The sequence below is a fragment of the Entelurus aequoreus genome, linkage group LG20 (assembly GCF_033978785.1).
Source record: "Entelurus aequoreus isolate RoL-2023_Sb linkage group LG20, RoL_Eaeq_v1.1, whole genome shotgun sequence".
Taxonomy (NCBI): Eukaryota; Metazoa; Chordata; class Actinopteri; order Syngnathiformes; family Syngnathidae; genus Entelurus; species Entelurus aequoreus.
In genome coordinates this window covers 37,520,098-37,539,570 of record NC_084750.1, presented here as the reverse complement: position 1 = coordinate 37,539,570, position 19,473 = coordinate 37,520,098, and the positions used below count along the sequence as shown (strand labels likewise).

The 19,473-nt window shown below is 39.3% G+C and overlaps 1 protein-coding gene across 2 annotated transcripts in view; it reads right to left on the bottom strand.

The window, feature by feature from the left end:
• The window catches only part of ash1l (ash1 (absent, small, or homeotic)-like (Drosophila)), a 67,170-nt gene extending 53,774 nt beyond the window's left edge, over positions 1 to 13,396 (bottom strand). Inside the window, exons 1-2 of one of the 2 annotated variants that reach the window (XM_062030062.1) lie at positions 13,104 to 13,396; positions 12,159 to 12,253 (exon numbers count right to left, since the gene is read on the bottom strand). The gene's annotated coding sequence lies outside the window, so the exon portion shown is untranslated. Of the gene's footprint in view, positions 1 to 12,158; positions 12,254 to 12,652; positions 12,873 to 13,103 lie in introns of those variants that run through there. The other variant, XM_062030063.1, reaches the window with a different exon arrangement.
• Positions 13,397 to 19,473: the final 6,077 nt, after the last annotated feature.

The window sequence follows — 19,473 nt, the reverse complement described above, 5'->3', positions numbered from 1 at the left end:
GAAGGAGAGATAGACATGGAGGAATCAACCTGGGCAGCAATTTCACGACATTACGCGATTTTTTGGAATATCTGTGTTGAATTGATGAGGGGACTTAAGAATAAGACCTACTAAAGGGGAACTGCACTTTTTTGGTAATTTTGCCTACCATCCACAAGAACAAAGACAAGACCAAACAGATTTCTCTTCTCTGTGCATTCCAAAAGGGGCTAAGTTTTGGAGTGTTGTTTTTATATCACTGTTATTGTTTGGATTAACCAGCATAGCTCAGTACACCAAGCTCCAGCCTCATCTGAAGAAGTAAGTAGTGCGTGCCTAATTTTTGTGTATCGTGATCAATGTACCTACTCGCACCGGACATGAAGCCTCGGTCCGAGGACAATAAACAGAAGGATTTAGCCAAAACTACATTTACACACGGAGACAGCTTCTACAATGTTTGGTAATAGTAGATACTAGAGATGCGCGGATAGGCAATTATTTCATCCGCAACCGCATCACAAAAGTCGTCATCCACCCGAACTAACATTTTATCAAAACCACAACCGCCCGCCACCCGCCCGTTGTTATACATCTAATATAGACGATGCAAGGCGTGCCACGCATTAATATCTCTTGGCCACGCATTAGAGGCTAAGAGATATTAATGCGTGATAATATTATTTATCATTATTATAATATTACTGTCATTTCCATTAAGAAAGTGTTGACTATTATTGTTATTTTTTTCCCCTGGTCTTTAGTATTCCCTTTTTTAGTTTGTCGCGTACCACGTTTGCAGCCGGCGTTGCCATCTTTTTATTTTTTTCTTCTTCGGCTGTTGTGTTGTGTTGTGGTGTGGTGTGTCACGCCAAATTTCTTCCCCCTACAAAAACCTCCCCCCCATTTACTTCCGTGGTCATGTTTCCTCTTACGTCATTGACAGCGATCGATAGCACTTCGGCTTTGACTGCCCGTCGCTGGAAGGATACTTCGTCTTTGACAGCTGCTGGAATCTGAAGAAATCGATTATTGTTTTTTTTTTGTACAGGCGCGAAACAGGACAGTCGTGTGCGGGTTAAGGACCCCCGGCAACTTTGTGACTTTATTGGACGCAGCCCCGGAAGTAAATGGGAGGGAAGGTTTTTGTAGGGGGGAAGAAATTTGGTGTGACAGCTGCAGCAGTGCCTGATGAAAAATTGCCTGTTTCAAAGAGTGCTGCTCGTTTTTCGTATGTGGGTAACAACATTTAACTATGTATTTTTTTTTTCTGAATTGGTTCAACCGCCACCCGCCCGAATCTATTTAAAATCTATTTTTTTCGTCATGCATCCGCCCGACCCGCGGATTATCCGCGGACTCCGCGGTTGTGTCCGCAAACTGCGCATCTCTAGTAGATACAATGAAGCGGTAAATCCAATAACAGTAGATTGACCATTTTTAATAGTACTTTAGCATGTAGCAACCTAATGACCATATGGATATTATTAACAAGTAGCAAATAGGACACTGAAACATGTAATCACAGAGTTAGGGTACAGCGTTAATGTTAATGCCAGCAACTTGAGGGTTGCCGGTTCGATCCCCGCTTCCGCCATCCTAGTCACTGCTGTTGTGTCCTTGGGCAAGATACTTTTGAGTTTTGAGCTTTGAGTCACTAGAGAAAAGCGCTATATAAATACAATTCACTTCACTTCACTTCACTGCGCTATATAACAATTATCTAGATAACTCTGTGTCCAGCCGGACAAAGTTCTTTAACACTACAAAAATCTACGTCGGGGTGGAGAAACAATTTCACTCAGCTGTAGGGGGCAGGCCGTGAAGGAGTTAATTTTCCTCTAAAAAAAAAAAACAGCGCCCCAAAACAGCTTGTTCAGACACGATACTCAGAGAAGGCCAAAAAGATGGGCTTTTGGAGCAAGATTTGTGGTAATTTTTCACCAAAGCACCATTATTATATCTTATTCAGACCACATGGAAGTGTTAAATGTAGATAAGAATTACAATATGACCCCTTTAAAAGTACTACTAATCTCAACTCAAAGACACCTGTCAGAGAAACAGTCTTTTCCATTCAAACTTTAAACCTTTCAAGGCCAAAGAGCTGTCAAAGGACAATTGTAGACCTGCACAAAACTGAGACCATCAACAATAATCTTTTTGGGAAATACACCACTGTTGGTATTAGGGCTGCAATGATTCATCGCTTAAAATAGATTTTCAAAAAGCTTTGGATTAAATTTTGTTGCTTCAATTAATCGTTTAATGCAGGGGTGTCAAACTATTGTTTTTTACCTAGGGCCACATCGCTGTTATGTCTGCCCTCAGAGGGCCGTTTATATCTGTGAATAATTTATAAATATAAATGTATTGGGATTCACCTCATGATATTATTATACAAGTCACATGCATTTGATTTTTATATTTTTTTTTACATATACTGAATAATATATATAATTTCGATTTTGCAATAAAAAACTAGTGGCTCAGTACCCACAATTTTATCTTAAAATTTATGGTGTTTTTTACAGCATGTTACTGTTTTTTTACAGTAAAATTCTGACAATTGAGCTGTCAGATTTTTAATGTAAAATCTATTGGCATTTTTAAAGTGTACAATTTCAATGTATAACTTGCTTTAAAAGCATAAGTCAAGTAGATATTTATTGATATTTTTATTTTAATCAAAAATTTTAACTGTTGCATTATTAGATAATATTAAAGTTTAAAATATTCACAATTGCATTACATAAATTACAACGAATACATTTAGTAAGAAAAGATCAAATAGTTGTATATTATTTCAAGGATTTCAGACTCGCAGGCCACATTAAATAATGTAGCAGGCCATATCTGGCCCCCGGGCCTGGAGTTTGTTAACGTGTCGTTTAATGAATGTATCTAATAAAAATGTATAAATCCAGAAACGCATTGGCTTTAAATATGGAAATATAGGTTTCATAAGGCTGCTGCAAGAGAGCACACATGAGAGCGTTGGTGTGTGGGAGGAACTATCGGAGAGGTAATTTTTTCATTATTAATCAATGTTGGCGTTAACGCACTTTTTGTGTCTTTTTACGCATTGAAATCAGATTTTACAGAGGTCCGTGTGTCTCCGGGACGCGGATCCTTTTGGGTTTTTTTACCAACCCTGCCAAAACTCTGGTTTGCTTGTTTTTTTTTTATCGATTATCGCTTTCCGCCGGTGTTTTGTTTTGTTTATATTTGCCGGTGTTGTGCCAAAATGTGATTACGGATTACTAGGTGTAAGACAAACACGTTATCTTCGTGGTTATTGTAACGCTACATGTTTGACATTATTTAAGGCTTTATCGTGTCCGAAAAATGAAAGTTTGCCTTTTAGGTGGTATTAATGAGATTTAAAGGACTGTTGTTAGTCCGATGTTGATGTGATAAAACGTCTTTCTTGTTTGGAAGATACATACAATTTTAACTGTTATTTCTTCGTGCACATAATAAATATTTATAAAGTGCTTGGATGTATTCATTTATGTAAAATGTTCATTAAATGTAATTTTGCCTGACAAAAAGTGAGTCAACGAAATATTTTGATATTTACACATCGCATATGCATAGTTTACTAGAATACCCTTATGGGCATTACATATATCAAAATCAAGTACCTACTGTACTGTTTACTTGTTGAAATATCCTTTACAAAGCTAAAATCTACCCAAACGATCACTTTGCTGCTGCCAAAAATTGATTTCAAGTAATATTTTAATACTGACACATCTTATCTCTGCATATTTTACTAGAATACCCTGTGCTGTTTACTTGTTGATATACCCTTCAAATCAATTTTTGGCAGCAGCAAAGCGGTCGTTTGGGTAGATATTTGCTCTAAAAAGGGTATTTCAACATGTAAACAGTACAGTAGGTACAAGGTACTTGATTTTGATATATGTAACGCCCATAAGGGTATTCTAGTAGAATATGCAGAGATGAGATATGTCAGTGGTCCTCGCCAGCCAGAGAACTTTGATTTTGGGGAGGCAGCCGTAAAGTTTAGATCCATGAAGGAAAGAAGAAAGTGAATGAATGTTTATAACTGAATAAATTTAAATATGCGTAAAAATGTGTTTTCTTTTGTATTATTTTTTAACTGAATTAAGTAACGTTTATGACAACCCTTTTCCAAAACAATATAGAATGTGAGACATAACAGGATAATGCATACATTTATCATGTTTTCAAAACGTTAACAAAAAAGTGGGACCCCAAAAATTTACTGTGGGAACCCATTTTTATGACTTGATGGGGTCCCTGGGACTGTGATTAATGCACAAATGTTAAAAGTGCAATTTCAATGTTGATTATTTGCATTTTTAGGGAAAAAGAATGAAGGTTATGGCAAGCAGAAAAATCTTTATTTCAACTTTTTTCCCAAAAATACACGTTGAGGGTACAAAGTGTGTTTATTTGGTTAATCAAACAAACTAATCAGTAGACTACTTGATTACTAAAATAATTGACAACTGCAGTCCTAATTCACATAGTAATTCATACATTAAAGAAATACAAAAATACCAGTCAAACGCCCTTGTTCTGAACTCCAAGCATGATTTCACATTGTGGGGTTAAGTGTGAGAAAGGTGAGGGACCATTCCAGAATTACAAGGGAAGAGCTGTTTATGAGCTGATCTCTAGGGAGTTCAGAGAGCACAATCTCCAACAAAAGCATTCGTAACACACTTTGCTGTATTGGGTTGCTATCATGCAGTGCCTACAAGGTCCCCCTGCTCATGAAGACACATATACAGGCCCTTATTTGCTAATCAACATCAGACAGACAAGGCTTGTGAGAATGTGAGGAGACCAAAATTAAGCTTTTTTGCATAAACCTGACTTGGTGTGTTTGGAGGCAGAGAAATGGTGAATATAAGCCCAACAACAGCATCCATTCCTTCAAACATGAAGGTGGTGGAAACATTCTGCTTCGCGGTTGTTTCTTTGACCAAAATCCCCCAGTAAGTTGTTTACAACCCTGCTGACCAACTACAAGAAATGTCTGACCTCTTTCTCTCTGTGCTTGCCAAATAGGCTTTTCTCCACCAAGTATTAGGTGACGTTTTGCATTGGGATGCTTATTTTTGATAAAAAAAATAATATTTATTCCATTTTATTTTACATTGTCTCACATAAAATGGCAATCAAAATGATTTGCAACTTACATAATCAGCATTATTTTCCCCATTGAACTTGTTGCGATCGTTCCACCATATTCATTACAGGAGCAGAAGAAAATCGTAAATATGCAACCATATAGGGAGAAAATCAACAAGCAAATTGGCATCCATGTGTCTGTGAATCTACTCCAGGGCAGCTGTGGCTACAGATCTACTATAACTTACCCCTACCACTGTGTGACTGAAATAATGTTTATCGGTTTAAAACGCTTTGGGTGTTCAGAAAGGCTCTTTATAAAGCCAATCAAATATTATCGTTAGTAGTAGTAGTAGAAGTATCGTATTTTCCGGACCATAGGGCCCACCGGATTATAAGGCGCACTGCCGATGAATGGTCTATTTTGTTATCTTTTTTCATATAAAAGGGAGTCTTTTTTTTTTTTTTTTCTAAATGTAAAACACTTCCTTGTGGTCTACATAACATGTAATGGTGGTTCTATGGTCAAAATGTTAAAATAGATTATGTTTCACAGATCATCTTCAAGCCGCTTTCTGACAGTCGCTTCCGGATGCACCGTTTTGTGGGCGGTCTTATTTACGTGGCTCACCTTCGGTAGCATTTTCTCCTCATCATCTTTGTTGTAGCGGTGTAGCGTGCGAGGACTGGAGTGGAAGAAGTGTCAAAAGATGGAGCTAACTGTTTCAGTGACATTTAGACTTTACTTAAATCAATAACAGAGCAGCATCTCCTCATCCGGAAACAACAACAAAATGTGTCCCGTGAAAAAATGTTGGACCGGAACTCTAATAACCAAAGTTCCTTGGGTGAATAATGTAAACTCACCACACCGGTATGTTTTAGCGCTTTCATGGCGAGTTTACTGACAGATATAAGTAAGAACTTCACACTACTTTATATTAGAAATGGCAACAGTGGAGGATGAATGCCACATAACAAGAAGATAGAGAAAAATAAGTTTATCGACTACGGTGTCATCACAGACTACAAAGGCGGACGCGCGCAATTTTTCAGGATTCATGCAGATCCCAAATACAGATCAGCAGGTACCAGAAGGTAAGAAAAGTTGCTTTTGCATAATATCGCGAAACAAAACGTCAGAAAATATGTCTTACCTTATTACACACACACCATAATTATACTTGTATGTTGAAGCACATCAAACAGTGCAGCCTACACTTATCTTTTATGTTTGACTGCCATCTACTGGTCACACTTATCACTAGACCATGTACCACATTGAATTGCTTTGAGGTGGGTAAGTTTAACCAAACTTATTCCTTACATTAGCGCACTGGGTTATAAAGCGCACTGTCAAGTTTTGAGGGGAAAAAACGGATTTTAAGTGCGCCTTATAGTCCGGAAAATACGCTAATCTTAGTATTAGTAATAAATACGATGGATAAAATAAAGCAATTTGGTTTGATGTGAAAACAGGATATGGTATGGAAGTGAAAGTGATCCTAAAATGACTTATGTTGTTATCTGACACTAAACTGTACGGAAAATAAAATCACATAAAATTAACTTCTCGAATATTCAGACAGATTATCCAATCAAATTAAAACAACATTACAACAAAAAAACATTAATTACGCCTAATTGATCTCAGACAATGGTTAATATTAACTTTTGCAATTATGTGAGAGTCCATGAGAAACAACAAGCTTTTGTATTTTTAATTTTCCATGATTACACACCAATTACACATCATGTTAAAATACAGCTTTATTGTTTTACCATATCAATATTACTGATCAGCTTTCTTGTATACTAGTGTGACCATTGCGGATGTCAAAAACATTGCATGTACTGTATATTAATAAAGGTCGTATGATTGCAACACTTAAAGGGAAGAATAGTTTTCATGAGCGACAGACTATTTTGAAATTAACAATTTGGAGGTTGAAAAAATTCACAGAACAGATTGCTCACTTTAATTACCTTGATATTCAGAGCCGATAACCCCTATCGCCTCCCAGCCCAAAAAACTGCAACAAGTGAGCAAAGATACTTCAAGGCGTAATCCTGAAGTGTATTGGACACAATGTTGACAGTTAAGTCTAAAACCTGAAACAATGCCAAAAAATAAACAAAGGATGACTATCAAATTCCACAACGGGAGAAATGTCAAGGCAGGCCAAAACGTAGTAAACAATTTTCTGTGTTCCCTCCCCTTTCTTTCCAACATACTCCCTCCCTTTTTACTTCTGCACAAGTTACTCATAACTGCTGATTTCACTATGCCAACAGTAATCGGACACAACCCACCCACCTCCAACATCATTCTCATACGTTTTTTGCTCCATGGGGAATAGCAAAGAGCCAGTCTACTCAAACATACAATCAACAGATCATCGGTTTACCCGAGACAAGTTATTAGTGTGTAACAAAAATCTATAAAAAACAGTATTACACTGGACTTTTGAAGGGAAACTGCATTTTTAGGGGATTTTTGTCAATCATTCAGAATCCTTATGTAAGACAAGAACACGTTTTTCTTTTTTGAGTGCAATGAATCCAATAAGAGTCGCTCTATTCTGCCTATAAAGTGCTTAAAACATCCAAATCCTTCAATCAAAGTTGTGATGTAAGTTATATAGTAACAGACACATTCATAATAACATGTAATATTTATGTATCTTGCTCATTTTGAAACATATGGCTGTGCAATAATTGCATAAACTCTTTCCTTCGACAATATCACTGCAGACATCATGAGAGCCAACAAACATAATTAAACATCACGTACTGTACAATGTCAGCTGTCACTGGGATGCCGACTGTTAGAATGTTGATTTAGTCCTGTTTAGGTAAAGAATTACTCATAATCCTCGCAAATAAAAAGGGGGGTGCAACAAAGCGTTCTGTATGTCTTACTTGCCATCTCTGGGTCTAAGTTGGCTGTCAAAGTTGACCAACTTGTTGGATTATGTCCTCGTCTATTTACTATCCAGGTGAGAGGCGTGATTTATGATCTAGAACAGACCTGGGCAAATTAAGGCCCGGGGGCCGCAAGCTTTTCAATCTGGCCCGCCGGACATTCCCAAATAAATTTTTTTAGATCTTTAAGATGGAAACTGTAGCTGCCATTATGATGTGCAGTGATGTTTTCAAATTACCGTAAGTCTTGAACTATAGAAAGTATTTCAATGGTTGGAATCTGCGCTTTTGCATGATATGCTAGTTACTATGGTCATCTAAGTCACAGCAGCTCAAACGAGGCACCAAGCAGTGTGGGTGGAGAGCGTTTCCACAGAGTGTTTCCAGAGCGGCCAGCCTGAAATGCGCGTGTCAGAGACAGATGCGGAAGGAGATTTTTACAACAAAGTTTTAAAGCTTAGTGATATCAGATATATCAGATTGTAGGTGTTTTTTTACCCTTCGCGTTCATATTTCGCTGTGTTTGTTGCATTTTTCTTGCGTTTCGCTGATTGTATAATATGTCGATCGAGAGGGGGTGTGACGTTCATATGTTGTCAATATTCAGTGTTTTATCGTTCATAGTTAATATTGTAAATCACAAATTCCTTATTTTCATGTACATTCTGGGTGTCTCATTCAGGAAAAAAAAAATTCCATTACGTTTTAAGGCGTTCTGTCAAAACGTTTTTAGCATTCAATCAGACATTATTGTGAGGTTCTGTATTCGTGTTCCTAAAAATAGATATACCAGTCGCTAGACACATTTTTTCTCTAAATCTAGCCCTCCGTGTCAAAATAATGGCCCAGGCCTGATCTAGAATAAACTTTCACACGCTCTGAGGCAAGGAAGCAGCTTACCAAGTGATGCTGTCAATATAGCAGCATAAGCTAGTTAGCGCTCTGTGATCACAGTGCCGCTAAAATAGTTTGTCTATGTTAGCGTTTATAATAACAATATTGCTAATACTTGGTTAATATTCATGTCCAGAATGTAAATGAAGTATTGTTGGCACTTTTTGGATGGTTATTTAGAGGGCTTTATGTGCGGAAGAGAGGACCTCTGATTGACTCTATTGTAAGCAGACTTTCATTTATACTTACTTCATGTTAGAATGCATTGAAAACAAGAACAACATGTGTTCTTGTTTTACACAAAGGAAATAGACAAATGGGCAAAAAACTTTTTTTAAAGTGCAGTTCCCCTTTTAAGAGTTTATTCTATAACCTTTCCCTGAACTCTACCTTCATCCATAACACTAGTTGTGATCTCTACCCATCCTAAACCCAATCTCCCCTGATCTCTAACCTCAACAGAGCTGGGGACATCTTCAGAGGGTGGGAAAGCGACATGAATGACAGGTGTCAGTCTGGCCGACATAGCAAAAAACCCCTCCGCAAATGACGCTCATCCCACTCTGATAGCAGTGCATTCATGTGTGGTAAAGACTGTACTATCCAAACAACACGAAAATATTTAAAGCAAGGCTCGACCTTATAAATGCAAATCATAAATACCACAATCATCATTGTTTAGTCATACTAACATGCTACTAACCCAGGGGTTGGCAACCCAAAATGTTGAAAGGGCCATATTGGACCGAAAATACAAAAACAAAATCTGTCTGGAGCCGCAAAAAATTAATGTTATAATGAAGACAACACATGATGTAAGTGTCTATATTAGTTATATTTGCCTACTATCAAAATGATTTTAAAAGTCCCATATAAGTGTTATAATGAAGACAAAACATGATGTATGTGTCTATATTAGCTATATTAGTCAACTATCAAAATAGCTGTCGCAGGCTGACTCAAATCATTGTTGACAGAAATGTTGAAATGTAATATTTATTCTACACATTTTTACAACATTCTAAATCACTAGTAAAATGGAGGATTCTCAGAGGGTGAGATAACTCCTGGAAATTACTGTCTTAGAATGGCCACAGGTATAGATGTGTGTGTCCAAATTAAAGGAAACGGCAGGCTGTTTTCTTCTAATGGATTTAGTCCAATCTTTGCAAGCTGGGTAACGTTTGCTGTGGTCTGGTACAACATGGCACTCAAACAACTATCAGAAATGCAGCCAATATTACATGCAGATGATATGTCATGAGACATGCAAATATAAATTGAATTAATAGGACTTAAAGAAAATTAAATGATCTCAAATATACCTACACACAAGGCATATTGATGCAATATGTACATACAGCTAGCCTAAATAGCATATTGGCATTGATTAGCTTGCAGTAACCAAATATGCCTGATTAGCACTTCACACAAGTCAATCACATCCACAAAGCTCACATTTCTGCATTCACGCACAGCATTAAAAGTTTGGTGGACAAAATGAGACAAAAAAGGAGTGGCATAAAATACGTCTTACAAAGTCGGAGAAAGTTGTACATGTAAACAAACTAAAGGTGAATTCAAGAACTGCCAAAATTAGCAGGACAAAACGGCGCTCGCCAAATAGCCTCTAATCACTGAAGCATGTTTAATATAAACAGTGTGATTTCTAACAATTAGGGAGATTTGTGTCATGTTTATCCACCTACAGAAACCATATTAAAACAAAAAATATATTTATTCCCCTCATCTTTTTCCACTTTTCATACATTTTTGAAAAAGCTCCAGAGGACCCGCGCGTTGCTGACCCCGTACTAACCAAAAGTGAACACATCTGTGAGTTATCTCATTAGACAACATAGCTTTAGGTCAGGGATCAGAAACCCGCGGCTCTCGTGTCGCATGTGGCTCTTCAGTGCTGCCCTAGCGGCTCCCTGGAGCATTTTTAAAAAAGGATTGAAAATGGAAAAAGATGGGGGAAATTATTTTTTTGTTTTAGTATGTTTTTTGTTTGAGGACAAACATGACACAAACCTTCCCAATTGTTAGAAAGCCCACTGTTTAATATATGTGTGTGTATGCTTCACTGATGAGAGTATTTGGTGAACACGTTTTGTCCTACTAATTTCGGCGATTCTTGAACTCACCATAGTGTGGACTGTGACGCAACAGTTTGTTTACATGTAAAATCTTCCACTTCTTCCTTGTCTCATTTTGTCCACCAAATGTTTTATGCTGTGCGTGAATGCACAAAGGTGAGCTTTGTTGATGTTATATTGACTTGTTGGAGTGCTAATCAGGCATATTTGGTCAGTGCATGACTGCAAGCTAATCAATGCTACATGCTATTTAGGCTAGCTGTATGTACATCTTGCATCATTATTTCTCATTTGTAGGTATATTTGAGCTCATTTAATATCCTTTACTTTTATCCTCTTTGTATATAATTTATATTTGCATGTATCATGACACATACTATTGGCTGCATTTCTGATGTTTGTGTGCCATGTTGTTCCAGACCACAGCAAACATTACCGAGCTTGCCAAAGATTGAAATAAATCTATTAAAAGACGGCCTTAACTTGAACACACACATCTACACCTTTAAACGCCAGTATATTCCAGGAGTTATCTCCCCTTCTGAGTAGCCTCTGATTTACTAATGTTGTAAAAATGTGTACAATATTAGATTTCAACATTTCTGTCAACAAGATTTGCTTCAACCTGCGACACAGTCATTTTGATAGTAGGCTATTATAGCTAATATAGACACTAACGTCATGTGTTGCCTTCATTATAAGACTTATATACGGCTTTTCATTTTTTGCGGCTCCAGACAGATTTGTTCTTTGCGTTTTTAGTCCAATATGGCTCTTTCAACATTTTGGGTTGCGGACCCCTGTTTAGAGTGTCCGCCCTGAGACTGGAAGGTCGTGAGTTCAAACCCCGGCCGAGTCATACCCAAGACTACAAGAAATGGGACCCATTGCCTCCCTGCTTGGCACTCAGCATCAAGGGTTGGAATTGGGGGTTAAATCACCAAAAATAATTCCAGAGTGCGGCCCCCGCTGCTGCTCCCCTCACCTCCATAGGGGGTAAACAGGGGGACGGGTCAAATGCAGAGGGTAATTTCACCACCCCCAGTGTGTGTGTGTGACAATCATTGGGACTTGAACTTTTTAGGTGAGTTAATGCACACAGTTTGAAGGACATGTCAAATGCCTACTGACCTCTTTTAGCAGTCCAGAAACGGTGTTTCACATCATTTGGCTCGGTGTACTTCCTCCGTTTGTGTCAACGTGGCGACTACATGTTATTCCAAGTGCTGAATTGGCAAAACATGAACAATATAAGATGTCTACCCTACATACATACACATATATATGAGTGTGTGTGCAATGAGAGATCAATATGAATGCAAGGTGACAGTAGCCATGTGTCGCAGCTATTACGACACTCTTCGCTTTACGTTCGTGAGGCGTTCAGGTGTGCAAAATACAAATCTGGAAGATACCAATGCATGTATGACTGTGTTATTAATTATCACAACAGGGGCGGAGCAGCCAGTTATGGTGTTAACGTTACCTACTCATTGTGAAATCATTGCGCTACTTGACAATATTTACTTTTCAAACATAGACCATAAAACGCATAGTATGAGTGGCTCTTGCACCGGGTAACTTGACAGCTAATATTTCAGGTCGAGTGAGGCTGCAAAGATTACATTGATAACGCTGGCGGGTCTGGAATGAGTAGTAAATTCCAACAGTCCCTTCTCGTCATTCCGTGTTGCAGCGTGCATCTATTCTGTAATGTTTCTTGTTGAATAGCGAATGTGCAGGACTGTACATCGTGCATCTCCGTCACATTCTCGCATGCACTCGTGTTACATCTCGGCTACAGCGGCTAACGATGCACTAGCAAGTCTGCCAAACCATGAAAAATGTCTCACGTAGCCACAAATACAACGGTGGAATGACTTATTAGTCGTAACTACACGCAGAAACGTGACGAGTAATATTGGGAAATAACAAACGCATCACCGTGTAGATTGTTATAAAAAAAAAAAAAAAAACATGTCAACAAAATGGCGGCTACGTTGAATCAACAGAGCCCGAGAAATGGATCTAGCAATTAATTCCTTCTTCTCTGGGAGTAAAATCCTTCTTCCTTACAGCGTGGAATATCCTGAATTTCGTCCGAGATGTTCTAGAAAATCCACTCCGACGCGCCGTTAGCTGGGCCTGGATGTATCAGCACAGGCCTCTCTGGTCGGTGGGGCCTCCATGTCTGCGCAGCCCGTCTCGCTACAGTGTCAGTCCCGCACGGGCACTCGCAGCCCCGGGTAGGGAGGGGGAGAGGAGGCCCGGCGAGGGCGGGGGCGAGTGGCGGAGGAAAAGCAAAAGTAGGAGAGGAAAGAAGGAAGAAATGTCACTAATTCGGTTGGGGTGGCATTTTCTTTCAAGCTGGCTCTCGGAATGGCTGTCAAACTTGTCAAAAACGTCAAGTATATGCTGAGTCAGACCTGGGCAAATTAAAGCCCAGGGGCCACATGCGGCCCGTTAAGCTTTTCAATCTGGCCCCCACGGCTCTCCCAAATATATTTTTTAAGATCTTTAAGATGGAAACTGTAGCTGCCATTATGATGAGCATTCTATCCATCCATCCAGCCATTTTCCTCCACTTATCCGAGGTTGGGTCGCGGGCGCAGCAGCCTAAGCAGAGAAGCCCAGACTTCCTTCTCCGCAGCCACTTCGTCCAGCTCCTCCCAAGAGATCCCGAGGCGTTCTCAGGACAGCCGGGAGACATAGTCTTCCCAACATGTCCTGGGTCTTCCCTCCTGCCGGTTGGACGTGCCCTAAACACCTCCCTCGGATGCCCGAACAACCTCATCTGGCTCCTCCTGATGTGGAGAAGCAGCGGCTTTACTCAGTGGCCTGGTGGTTTCCATGGCCGAGCAGCTGCATCTAAGCCATACATCACCAAGTCCAATGCAAAGCATCGGATGCAGTGGGGTAAAAGCATGTCGCCACTGGACTCTAGAGCAGTGGAGACGCCTTCTCTGGAGTGATGAATCACGCTTTTCCATCTGGCAATCTGATGGACGATTCTGGGTTTGGAGGTTGCCAGGAGAACGGTACATTTTGGACTGGATTGTGCCGAGTGTGAAATTCGGTGGAGAAGGAATTATGGTGTGGGGTTGTTTTTCAGGAGTTGGGCCTGACCCCTTAGTTCCAGTGAAAGGAACTTTGAATGCTTCAGGATACCAAAACATTTTGGAAAATTCCATGCTCCCAATCTTGTGGGAACAGTTTGGAGCGGGCCCCTTCCTCTTCCAACATGACTGTGCACCAGTGCACAAAGCAAGGTCCATAAAGACATGGATGACAGAGTCTGGTGTGGATGAACTTGACTGGCCTGCACAGAGTCCTGACCTGAACCCGATAGAACACCTTTGGGATGAATTAGAACGGAGACTGAGAGCCAGGCCTTCTCGACCAACATCAGTGTGTGACCTCACCAATGCGCTTTTGGAAGAATGGTGGAAAATTCCTATGAACACACTCCGCAACCTTGTGGACAGCCTTCCAGAAGAGTTGAAGCTGTAATAGCTGCAAAAGGTGGACCGACATCATATTGAATGAACCCTATGGGTTAGGAATGGAATGACACTTCAAGTTCATATGTGAGTCAAGGCAGGTGGCCAAATACTTTTGGCAATATAGTGTATGTCAAGCGAGAGGGGGAGTGACGTTCATATGTTGTCAATATTCATTGTTTTAACGTTCATAGTTAATATTGTAAAACCTACATTCTTTATTTTCATGTACATTCTGGGTGTCTCATGCCGTAAAAAAAAAATGTCAATTGCATTCTGTTTTTTAAGGTGGTCTGTCATAACGTTTTTAGCATTCAATAAGACATTATTTTGAGTTTTTGTTTGAGTGTTCCTAAAAATCAGATATACCGTCCCCCAGACACATTTTTTTCCTAGGAATTTGACCCCCCCCCCCCCCCTCGCAAGTCAAAATAATTGCCCAGGCCTGTGCTAAGTAGTGATGTGCGGATCGATACTAAATTATCTTAATACATACCAGATATTAATGCTGTAATATCAATTCTAAAATCTAAATATTGATACTCTAGTTATTTGAGATAAGGTATTATGTATTAATGGGAACACAGAGTAAAAAAGTAACTAAACGTGGCAATGAGTTAATGTTGGATACTTTTGTTGAGTTTATTATTTTTACATTGACATGTTTATTTAACTCAATTGTGAATTAGTTTTTGTTGTAATAGTATCCATCCATCCATCCATCCATTTGCTTCCGCTTATCCGAGGTCGGGTCGCGGGGGCAGCAGCCTAAGCAGAGAAGCCCAGACGTCCCTCTCCCCAGCTACTTGTTCCCGCTCTTCCCGGGGGAACCCGAGGCGTTCTCAGGCCACCTCGGAGACATAGTCTCTCCACCGTGTCCTGGGTCTTCCCCGTGATCGCCCACCCTGCCACCCGACGGAGGAAACTCAATTTCGCAGCTTGTACCCGTGATCTAATTCTAATAGTAGTTCTTGATGATTAATTATTACAATGTTTTTACTATTTTACTTTTTTTTTTTTTTTTTTAACGGTTTGAAACACCATGTGTACGTTATATGCTTTTGTCCTGTTGTATATTTCAGATTCTGAAATAATTAAAAAATGTCTTGTATTATTTATGCTATCAAATATGTTTATTCGAAAGAAAAACGTTTTTAAATGTTAACAGACACATTAGGTATATTTGCACAAAGTACCAGTGCTAGATTGGTATTGCCAAAAACCAGCCTGAGTTTTACTGGGTATCGGATCAGAAAGAAAATCAGGGGTATGTCCCATCACTAATGCTTAGCCTAATTCATAAATAATTGTACAGGCTGCAGTTATTCCATTCGAGTGGAGCACAGGCCAGTCAATTAATGAAGTGGGCGCCTATTTGAATAATTCATCATTTCAACTGCAGTATATGAGCAAAACAATATCTTGTTTCAAGTTCCAATTGCATCCAGTGTCATATTGGAGGGTTTCATCTTCCATTGGAACCAACTAATGACCATTATTTTCATAAAAACAAAGGATTTAGGTCTTGGGTGTCAAACATTCTTATTGAGGGCCACATCGCAATTATGGCTGCCCTCAGAGGGCCATATGTAACACTGACTATATATGGATATAACACAATTTGCATGGGCAACTGTTTTTGATTTTTATACATTTTACAGATTGATTAGTAACTTGTTGGAAAATCGTAAGTCACGATGACAAGCAGATATTTACCGTATTTTCCGGACCATAGGGCGCACCGGATAATAAGGCGCACTGCCGATGAGCGGGTCTCGTCAGGTCTATTTTCATACAAAAGGCGCACCGGATTATAGGGCGCATTAAAGGGGTCATATTATTATTTTTTCTAAATGTAAAACACTTCCCTGTGGTCTACATAACATGTAATGGTGGTTCTTTGGTCAAAATGTTGCATAGATTATGTTTTACAGATCATATTCAAGCCGCTTTCTCACAGTAGCTTCAGGATGCGCCGTTTTGTGGGCGGTCTTATTTACGTGGCTCACATTCGGCAGCGTCTTTTCTCCCCGTCATCTTTGTTGTAGCTGTGTAGCGTGCAAGGACTGGAGTGGAAGAAGTGTCAAAAGATGGAGCTAACTGTTTTAATGACATTCAGACTTTATAAACTTCAATCAATAAGGGAGCAGCCTCTCCTCATAAATGGATCACTAGTGCAATAATAACGCCGGAAATGTGTTCTTAGAAAAACTGTCCGACCAGAACTTTCTAATAACTAAAGTTCCTTGGGTGAATAATGTAAACTCACTACACCGGTATGTTTTAGCGCTTTAATGGCAAGTTTACTGACAGATATAAGTAAGAACTTTACACTATTTTATATTAGAAATGGCAACTGTGGAGGATGAATGTCACATAACAAGAAGATGGAGAAAAAGAAGAAGCTTATCGACTAAGGTGGAAGCGCGAACATTTTCAGGACTTATGCAGATCCCAAATACAGATCAGCAGGTATCAGTAGGTAAGAAAAGTTGCTTCTGCATAATATTACGAAACAAAACACCAGATAATATGTCTTACCTTATACACACACAATAATAATACTCGTATGTTGAAGCACAGTACAATCCATCAAGCAGTGTGGCTTCATAGCTTACCAAAGTCGTACTAAAACATTTTGACAGATTTTTGAGCGCCGTGTGTAATGTTCTATATTTTCAATGGAACATATAACATTTTGTTAAATAATGTGACTTATTATTAGTATCAACATATCCTGTTACATTTTTCTGTTTAGCTTTATTTTTCAATTGCAACAGGCTGCAATTTTTACACCCTTGGTTTATTTAGATCGGGGGTGTCAAACTCATTTTAGCTCAGGGTTGATTGATTGATTGATTGATTGATTGAGACTTTTATTAGTAGGTTGCACAGTGAAGTACATATTCCGTACAATTGACCACTAAATGGTAACACCCGAATAAGTTTTTCAACTTGTTTAAGTCGGGGTCCACTTAAATTGATTCATGATACAGATATATACTATCATATATACTATCATCATAATACAGTCATCACACAAGATAATCACATTGAATTATTTACATTATTTACAATCAGGGGTGTGGGGGGGGGGGGGTATGGACATCAAGTAGTGGACATAGAGAGAGAGAGAGAGAGATCAGAAGGCAAAAGAAAAAGTATCTGCATTTGATTGTTTACATTTGATTATTAGCAATCCGGGGAGGGTGTTAGTTTAGGGTTGTAGCTGCCTGGAGGTGAACTTTTATTGCGGTTTTGAAGGATAGAGATGCCCTTTCTTTTATACCTGTTGGGAGCGCATTCCACATTGATGTGGCATAGAAAGAGAATGAGTTAAGACCTTTGTTAGTTCGGAATCTGGGTTTAACGTGGTTAGTGGAGCACCCCCTGGTGTTGTGGTTATGGCGGTCATTTACGTTAAGGAAGTAGTTTGACATGTACTTCGGTATCAGGGAGGTGTAGCGGATTTTATAGACTAGGCTCAGTGCAAGTTGTTTAACTCTGTCCTCCACCTTGAGCCAGCCCACTTTAGAGAAGTGGGTAGGAGTGAGGTGGGATCTGGGGTGGAGGTCTAGAAGTAACCTGACTAGCTTGTTCTGAGATGTTTGGAGTTTAGATTTGAGGGTTTTGGAGGTGCTAGGGTACCAGGAGGTGCATGCATAATCGAAAAAGGGTTGAACGAGAGTTCCCGCCAGAATCCTCAAGGTGCTTTTGTTGACCAGAGAGGAAATTCTGTAGAGAAATCTCGTTCGTTGGTTAACCTTTTTGATTACCTTGGTTGCCATTTTGTCACAGGAAAGGTTAGCCTCTAGAATGGAACCTAGGTAGGTGACCTCATCTTTCCTGGTGATGACACTGTCACCTACTTTTATGGTGACAGTGAAGGAAAATCTGTGCACACGTGGGCCGGACTAGTAAAATCATGGCATTAAAACTAAAAAATAAAGACAACTTCAGATTGTTTTCTTTATCTTACTTTGGACAGAAATAGAGCAAACACATTCTGAAAATATTACAATAAAAATATAGAAAAAAAATACCGGCAGCGGTAAAGTTTAGATCCATGAAGGAAAGAAGAAAGTGAATGAATCTTTATAACTGAATACATTTACATATGCATAAAAATGTGTTTTCTTTTGTGTAATTTTTTTTTAATGAATTAACTAACATTTGTGACAACCTTTTTCCAAAACACACTATAGAATGTGAGATATAACAGGGTAATGCATACATTTATCATTTGTTTTCAAAACGGTTTCAAAAAAGTGGGACCCCAAAAATTTACTGTGGGACCCCATTTGTATGACTTGATGGGGTCCCTGGGAACCCATTTTGAAAATTCCTAGCGCCAACACTGATGGAGTATTGGTGCGTGCAGAACAGCAGCAGGCGGCTGTGGCCTGCGGGCCAATTCTAATACTAATCAAATATTATCCCGGGGGCCATAGATAATTCATTCGCGGGCCGCATAGGATTTAGATATTCTTCTGCCTTACCTGAACATTGGCATTTTGGTAAACAGTCCTTCTGATTAGTGATGGAAGCAGATCAGAATCATATCCATATTTAAGTGTTACTTCTTTCTAAAAACTCCTATAGTCATATTTACATCAGCTAATGTCTCGTGTGGTACAAAGTGCTTGGATTCGAGTGTCCTTGGTTAGAGTCAGAGCACTGTCTTTGTTGAGACTGCCATTACATTCCTAAGATAAGAAGCACAGCTAGACTGGGGAAACAGCAGGTGGGGGGGACAGGAGAAGGAGGAAGTAGAGAGGAGTTCCGGGGTTTTGGTAGACCGATCTGGACCGGGCTAGGGAATGCTTGGGTGCTGGATTGGTCTCAGGTTTGTCCTCTAAGCTTGGAGAATAAACCACAAAATACCAACTTCTGCCTGGTGATTGAATATAAACAACAGCATATTGCCATAAAAAGAATCTGGGAGA